Raw genomic sequence first — 8,823 nt, 5'->3', positions numbered from 1 at the left:
TGGTGCAGCACCATTGCCTCTCTGCCTCAGTTTCCCCGAGCAAGGGTTTCAATACGCCCAATGAGACCTTAATATTGACAGCTCCCCTTCATTGGCCTAGGTTATTTAGCCCCAGAGGTGGAACATCTCATAAATATGCCTCCCTCTCAGCATCACTAACTGGAGGGTGAAAGGGCTGAGTCAACCTTAGTCCATCAATCCCAGTTATGTCCAAGATCCCTTACAAGTGAGACCTTCAAGACCCAAAACCCTTTTCTGGAGTCAGGGCCTCTTGTCACTAGCTGGGGGAGGGTCTCTCCTCTTGGGTCAAAGTCCCCACAGATGCTGAACTACAACGACCCTTCCTCAGGACAGCACATCATTCCTCTTTTTCGACGGCTTATGCTGTTGCCTGGTGAAGTCTTTCATAAGAGTCAGTTTTCTCAGACTTAGCATTCATAGTCCCTTCCTTTTGGGAACTTGCCCCCCTTCACTAGCTACCCCTGGATAAACCTTTGCTTAGGAGCTCTCTTTCTACATTCTGGGAACTATTCCTCTACCCAGGAGCCTCTGTTCCCCTAGCTAGCCACCCACTTGGAGTAGCTTTTTATCATGCCTGGATGCTTCCCTACCTAATGAACTGCCTCCCATTTACTCAGAGAGACAAGGTGGGTGACATAATATCTTTTACTGGACCAATTTCTGTTGGTGAAAGACAAACTTTCAAGCTCCACAAAGCACTTCTGCCATGGAGCTCAAAAGCTTGTCTCTCACCAACAGAAGTTGGTCCAGCAAAAGATGTTACCTCACCGGCCTTGTCTTTCTCATATCCTGGGACCAACATGCTACAACAACACTGAAAACAGCAATTCTGTTTACCAAGTAAGTTAATTAGTGCCAAGTGAAACTGAGTTGCCTCATTCCCCCTTATGAAGCCTGTCAGAGGTAGACTGAGCCCCTGACTCCTTCAGAGGGCCAGCATCCCTCTGAGAGGAGCAAAGAAGGACAAGATGCGGGCAGGACTATGACTCTAATCAACTCCATACCAGTCCATGGAGCTGGTAAGGCATAAAGCAGGAACCATGCTGTGCTGTCTCTAATGGGCAATTAGATTCCAGCATGTCTATAGTAACCACAGTCCTAGCATGCTATGTTTTTTTAAGTTTGCATAACCTCCAAATTGCAGCACTAGGACAGTTAATTTGAGATATTAAATAAATAAGTGATAAAAGTGTCATGTGAGGTTTACTTATTTTTTTTAAACTGCCATAAAAAAGATTTATAGATAGAACAAAATGTAAAAGGAAAATATTATTGTAATTGAGCCCTTCAATAAATGTAAAGTGTTTGCATTTGCTGCGGTACATGAGATTTTGCAGAAAGACAGAGCATTTAGAACTGTTTGTGCTCAAAAAAGAAAAGACCAGGAGGTGGCAAGTGATCCTAACAAGAATTCCATTAAGTTTAATAGTGTGGTCCTTCTGGAAAATAACTCAGAGATCGTATCAATTGAATAAAACACCCTAGGGTAGTTATTTCCTGCTGCTAGACAAATGCTGAAGCACATCCGAATCACTATCAAAACTAAATGTCAAGAAGACAAAGCCAAAACATTTATTTTCAAAGCTGGAGAAAGCCCCATGAAAGCAATCCATATGAATGACTCTTCCCCCCCACCACTATGTCAAATGACAGATGTACATGTAATCGTCTCAGCTGATGGGTATTGGTGCAGTAGGGTGACATTTCTCCGTAACAAAATAGGGAGTTCATAAAAGTTAAAATTTTTCAAAGTAACTTCCATCTGAAGAGGAAAGCATTAAGATTTTCAGTTGCATGGAAGAAGAAAGTGTTGGTCCCTATTTCTATGGGTACAAGTATAGGGCAATGGCAGTGAATATTGACACTGTTTAACATGTAGTGGTCTACAGGGCGCTTAAGCACAAATAAGTTCCAACCTGCCACCCAGTAACCTGCTAGTGGTTGTCAGAATAACAGTTAAACCCTGACAGAGGACTCCAGTCTTGGACTCTGATTGGCAGAAGGGTGGAGGTGCTGACTGATTCACAGCCTCAATATAAACAGAGCACAAGTTGTCCATGCAATTGGGATCTCCTGGCTTTGGATGCCTTCCCCTGCAATACCAGCTCCTTGCTGTTGATCTCTTGGTAACTTGACCTTACCTGACTCCCAGTTTGCCCTCTGGGTTGCCTTGGACTCTGAGTTCCTGGTATCAGACCTGACCTGACTCCTGCTCGAATCACTAGGTCAGACCGCCCATGTGTCAGTTGTGATAATAAGACAGCCATCCCTAGAAACCTTCAGAAGAGGATTGCTGAATATCGCCCTGAAAATTTCATTGAGATCTCTCATAAGGGACATCCCTACGTACATAAACAAACTGTTCCACATGTCCCTCCTGCAAGCTAATCCTAAAAGGGAGTAAAAAGCAGATACCAACTCTACCTTTGTTCATTGTACCACTACCTCTTCTCAGACAAGTAAAACAATGTAGAGTCATTGTATCTGTATCTCGTTTACTGGGATGGGCCATGCACCATCTTTACATTGAAATATTGTAAGGGAAAATGCATGTATACACTTACTTGCAGTCCTTTCCCCTTCATGGGGCTCATCCATACTCAGCTGGCGGGACTGACTAGACTGGCAGAGTCTTGAACAGGTCCTGGCTTGCAGCATAATTGGATCCCGCCCATCTCCCACCCCCTCTTCCTCCTCTCTGTTCTCGGAAGGGGTCTTGGGCTCCTTAGAAATATCCGCAGTGGTCTGTGAGGTGCTGGTGGGATCTCCACCAAGTGTGGCATGCGGATCAATGTAAAAGGGGAAGGTCTGCAGCTCAGCATTGGATCAGATCAACTGCTGGCCTCCCTGGCCTTGTGGAATGCCTGACACAAATCTTTTGCTTTCACGTGGCACTGCTGCTGATCTTTGTCATGCCCCTTCACGGGCATCCCTTGTGCAATCTTTTCATAAATGTTCACATTTCTACAGCTAGTCCATAGTGGTGTCTGCACGGCCTCTTCTCCCCACGGGCCCAGTAGATCCAATATTTCCTGTCAGCTCCAGGCAGGAGAACACCTACTGCATGGAGCTGGCATGTTTGGCGGGCTGTTGTACGCAACAAGGAAAAGCTGCTAGTGGTATCTGCCAAGCTGGGCAATCAGGAGATGGCAAAAATGTGCATGGTGTTTTAAGATGGGGTTGGTTTCCAGTTTTTGGGACACCTAGGCAGTGGAGTTCATAACTGTGAGCAGAGCAGTCAATGCTAGGTGTTGTAGGACAACTAATGGAGGACTGGTTTCAGAGTAGCAGCCGTGTTAGTCTGTATCCATAAAAAGAAAAGGAGTACTGGTGGCACCTTAGAGACTAACAAATTTATTTGAGTATAAGTTTTCATGAGCTACAGCTCACTTCATCAGATGCATACAGTGGAAAATAAAGTGGGGAGATTTTATATAAACAGAGAACATGAAACAATGGGTGTTACCATATACACTGTAATGAGAGCAATCAGGAAAGGTGAGCTATTACCAGCAGGAGAGCAGGGGCTGGGGAGGGGACTGTTAGGGTTGACATAGGTCACGCAGTGTCTACACTCACAGTGTGTTGACCTCTGTAGGTCATCCATTGCTCAATGCCACTTGGGGAGGTGGTTTTATTGAGTCACCTTAACGGGGCACTTACATTGGCCGGAGACAAATTTGAGCATAGACATGTACAAATAGGTCTACGAAGGCAACTTACATTGACCTAACTTTGTAGTGTAGACCAAGCCTCAATAACTAAATGACATTGGGAGTTTTGGGTGCCCAAAGAATGTAACATTGGGCCCTTGATGAATGTTTGTAAGAGGTGCACTGTGGGCTTGATCCTACTCCCACTGAAAACAATGACAAAACTCCTACTGACTTCTATAGTATAGAATCAGTGCTGATAGGTCTAAAAGAACATAATGTACTATATTCCTTACAACTAAATCAATCACACTCTAGACTTTAGACAGGCAAGTAGTCAATCATAAAAGATGGCTTAATCATAAGGTGGCACATTTGTATATACTGGAACAATGTTGTAAAAGCAGTTAGTATTTTATGTAAAAAGCTCTTTTATAAGCCAGGCTTAGAAAATAAAATATTTCAGCACAATAATAGAGTCTTATCTATCAGGCACTTGTCGACATGAAGAAGTATATTTCAGAATATCAAAGCCCTATAAGGCTTGGTTTTATTTGTTATTTTAATAACTATTTTATTTTTAATTATTTTAATATTGTTATTTTTTCCTGATTTTAGGTGGTTTGATCAGGATGAGTTCAAATTATCATATAGTGTAAGTTTTCTTATAATCATGGCTTCAGATTGTATTTGTGAAAATGCTGGGCCTGATTCTGATCTCATTTACATTGTTTTTACTCCACTGTAACTTCTTTGACCTCAGTAGAGTTTCTCTTGATTTACACTGGTATAAATAAAATCAGAATCTGGCTCAAGGTGAAGCAATCATAGCAGAACACACATAATGGGATGGTGCTATTTTTCAGGTAGGTCCATTTTTGCACATCCATGAATAGCCCAAGTATGCAGCACAAAACTGTGGATGGGCCATCTGGTTTTAGGCTGCATGTTTCTCCTTTTTAATCTGGTGCATAGTGAGATTTCACTCATATGAAACCAGGGAAAACCAGCCAGCATGTGGGCACAGAAAGGGAGAAGGCAATTCTTTGTAATCAGTGTAATCAGCCAAGAATCCAGGCTCCAGACATGCATTTCTAAGTCACTCAGTCTCCCCAGCAGCTGAGCTGTGGAAGACCATGAAATCTCCAGTCCAAACCTATAGAACTCGGAAGTCTGCTGAACAAAAACATGACAGACATTTTAACTCTTTCAAATCACCTTCTCAATTCATGCAAATGGAAACGCTTTATAGTTTTTTTCATTTTGAAACCATCAACAAATTTTTATTTTACAATGCTGGGGAATCGATCATTCTGGGGTGAGAGGATCTGTACTGAGATAATGAACTATTCAACTTCAGTCACTGGTTTAAATCCAGTTGGGGTAACTAATGTTGCCACCATGTATTGGTTGTTTTGTACTGAATAAAAAAGCATTAGTCCAATTCCTAGCTGTTCGCTGTGACTAATACCATGATTGATACCTTTATTGACAGTCTCTGTGACAGGCCAGGCCTGATTGAACATGGCAACAAAATCCCTTCTCATTCCTATAGGTGGTCCATCCACATCAGAGTTGTAGCCCTTACATCTCAAAATATGAAAAGTTGTACTAGTGCCTGCTGATTGTTAAAACCAGGGATATTCAAATAGTAATATTGCAGTGTCTGAAATGTTGCTGTTTATTAAAGGATGAACAATTTATTAGCTGAGTTTAGCTTTCCCCACCAAATTGTCTATGATCAGATAGCAATTTCCATGAACTTGTACATTCAGAAAAATTTAACAAATGTTTTATGCAAACATGTTTCAGCCTGTGGAATTCTGAGTGTGTTCACAGGGACTAGTACTTCAGCTATTTGATGTTCACAATTGGATATTCAAACATGCTGTGATCAGATATTTATATATAGGTCACATTGTATGTGCTTGTTCCCTGACAGAATGAGCTTGAATCATAGTAAAATGTCTGCTCCAGTTTCTGCTTATTATGAATTCAATTGGTTTTCCATAAATATTCTGTAAAATTTGTTTAAAATATGCAGTTTTGGTGAATATTCCTGCCAGCATGCATGCTTGAAAGATTATTTGCAGAAAGTGCACACAAAAAGGTATAAATGAAGTGTAGCTCAATTCAGTTCCAAATTTGGAACAAGTGTTCAAGATTTTTTTTAGTTATTCACCCACCTCTAATTAAAATGTTCACATGTATCTCTGGCTGATGAGATGAAATATGAGAAAGAAACTTTCTAGCTCTATGGCAATTCAAGTTTTTGCCAAGTTTTTCTTGGCTAATCCTATGGATAATTGTTTTTCTATTATGTACATTTTATCACTTAAACCACATTATCTACCTACATAATGGATACAGCAATAGTGCAAGTTTCCCCATATCAACGTTCCTCAGATTCTACTGAGATTAGCTGGTACGGTGATAAGTGACCTAGAAGCATGGTAGATAGATCAACAAATAAAGATATTTCAGATTCTGCTTTTATCATAAATCTGGAGTAATTCATTAACATAACTGGATTTACACTGGAGTAACTGCAATCAAAATCTGGCCAAATATGCTCCTTAATCATTGATATCTTGGCTGAGATTACAAACAAGGGTGGCTCTTAATGCTATTTGTAATAGTCTTTTTTGGTGAAGTAGATATCTGTCCTCTGGGAATTGCAGAGAGCAGCATATTCATTTCACTCAGGCCACTGAACAGCCATCACATGGTAACCTTCTGTCCATACAAATCTGGACTAGCAATCTAGAGTTGAACATATAGTCCACTGCCTAACCTATGCAATCATATAACTCTAAGGACAGTTTGGATCTCTAGCCATCAGAAATGTCTATTTCCACGAGTTCCTGACTTGGAGGTTCCAGGGAGATTCCGTGTACAGATACCTTGTATGACACATATACCTGCTGGACCGTGCTAGAATGTGAACATTTCATCCTCATGGTATCTATGCACATGGTATGCAGAGCATATCCATCTATCCAGGTGAGAGAACTTGCTCATTGGGTAAAAAAGAAAGCTATTCTTTTAGATTGGCTAAGAGCAACTCAGTTAAATCAAATAGTTCTGTTTCCCCTCAGACAAATCTGTCACCCTTAGAACTGTTTTGATGCTGCTCAAGACTCATTTAAATGTTGCATTGGTGGTTTATTTGAAGACCATTGATGCACCTTTGCATAGCACAGAAGTCCCAACAAAAATCATAGAATCATGGAAATGTAGGGCCTGAAGGACCTTGAAAGGTCATCTAGTCCAGCCCCCTGCTCTGAGGCAGGGCCAAGTATACCTAAATCATCCCTAACCATATTCAAGCATGAGATACGGCTGAGAGATTTATCTCATCTGCTTTCTTCTGTCATTAGCCATTACACTCTAAATTATGTGGATTCATAACATTCACACCCATATCAAAAGATTAATTAATGAGAAATGTTGATAGGAATGGATGTTCCAGCTTTCACGGGAGGTAGAAAGAGACGGGCGAAGGCAGCTGGAAGGATTCCATTCCATGCTGGAGCTGCAGGACAGAATGCTTGTTGATGTGTATGACTCTTTTTGCTCTTAAAAGAGATGCTAGTCTTGATTGTGTAGGACAGGAAATTCGGTGGGGAAGGAAGCAGTAATGAAGGGATATAATTTTGTTTAACATTGTCTAGAGCTGGGCTCACTGCTGTCTAGTCCCTTCCCACTCCCTGTCCTCCTGAGCAGTGGATGGAGTGTTGGTCCCTTGGAGCCTCCCCACCTCCTGCACCAGTCCCTGTGTGACTGGTTCCCCCTGGGTGCCACCTGGAAGTGGGGTACCACTGAGCCCCCCCAACCCACCAGCCTGGGCTCCCTTTACACTGTACTGCTGTGACATGCTGCCCAGGCCACATACAGGTAGGGACACACCCAGCTGCAGTTATATCCAAATGCTGTGATCAGCCCTGCATGGGAAGGCTCCAGCTAGGGAACTTCCCAGCTACTCAGATATGCACCCCCTCTGGGTTGTAAACCCAAAATTATACCATCTTTTGTTGCACAGGGAACTGTACAGCATAAGCTCATGAAATTCACCCTCTCCCACAATGTGGAGAGGAATACACAACAACTTTATGACTCCCATACACTGGTTTTAGAAAAAGCAAAACAAGTTTATTAACTACAAAAGATAGATTTTAAGTGATTATAGCAAACACATCAAAACATTACCTAGCAAATAAATAAAATTGCAATCTAAGCTTAATATACTAAAGAAATCTGCTATTCATATCCAAAGAGATGATACAAGCAGGTTTCAGATTCTTAAGGGGCAAGCTACACTTGCTTACAGTTTAGAATCCCCAAGTGTTCCATTCACAGGTTAAAAATCCCTTTAGCCTGGGTCCAGCACTTCCCCCAGTTCAGGCTTTGTTCCTCAGGTCTTTTCAGGAGTGTCTTTGGGTAGAGAGTCAGTGAAGAATCACAATGATGTCACTCCCCTGCCTTATACAGCTGATCCGAGTTCTAATCACCAGGCTGTTACATTGTAATTTTGATGCTCTTTCCTTTACTCCCCCCTCCCCTGCTGAAGCTGTTCCACTGTTGATAAATAATGAAAGAATCATTAGGCCATCGTTTCTTTGTGAATCTAGCCATAGGTATCACTATGAATGGAGGTAGTAATTCCTGTTTGTGCTGCCATTGAAAAACAGCTGAGAAAGATGAAAAAACTGTGGAGAGCAATAGCAACCCCTGTACTTGTTAGCTCTTGCTTTTTGTTTCTCTTTTGGGTTGCAATGCCTATTAGTGATACCAGAGAATTTTCTCAAACTCCATTTTGTGTCTCTAGCTTCCATTTTGACTAAGCAAAAGTCACTCCACCACTGGAAGCTGTTGTCACACATGATTGGAAGCTGCAGATCACTAGATAGGTCAGCAGACCATAACTCTGAGGTAAAAGCATGAATGAATGTGTAGTAAAATCATGAACGGGATCTGTAGTAGTAAAAAAATCCACGCATCTAGAAAGTTCTGACAGGACAATGTAAAAGGCAGATGGTTAGGACTGTTGAGTGAGGAGCGGAGAGAGAACGAGCAAGTGAGAGGGTGGGAACAAGGGTCTCAACCTGTATTCTACTATAATCCGTGAGTTACTCAGGGAACTTAGGAC

This window comes from Dermochelys coriacea, chromosome 5, assembly GCF_009764565.3.
Source record: "Dermochelys coriacea isolate rDerCor1 chromosome 5, rDerCor1.pri.v4, whole genome shotgun sequence".
NCBI classification, from domain to species: domain Eukaryota; kingdom Metazoa; phylum Chordata; order Testudines; family Dermochelyidae; genus Dermochelys; species Dermochelys coriacea.
This window is presented reverse-complemented; position numbering follows the sequence as displayed.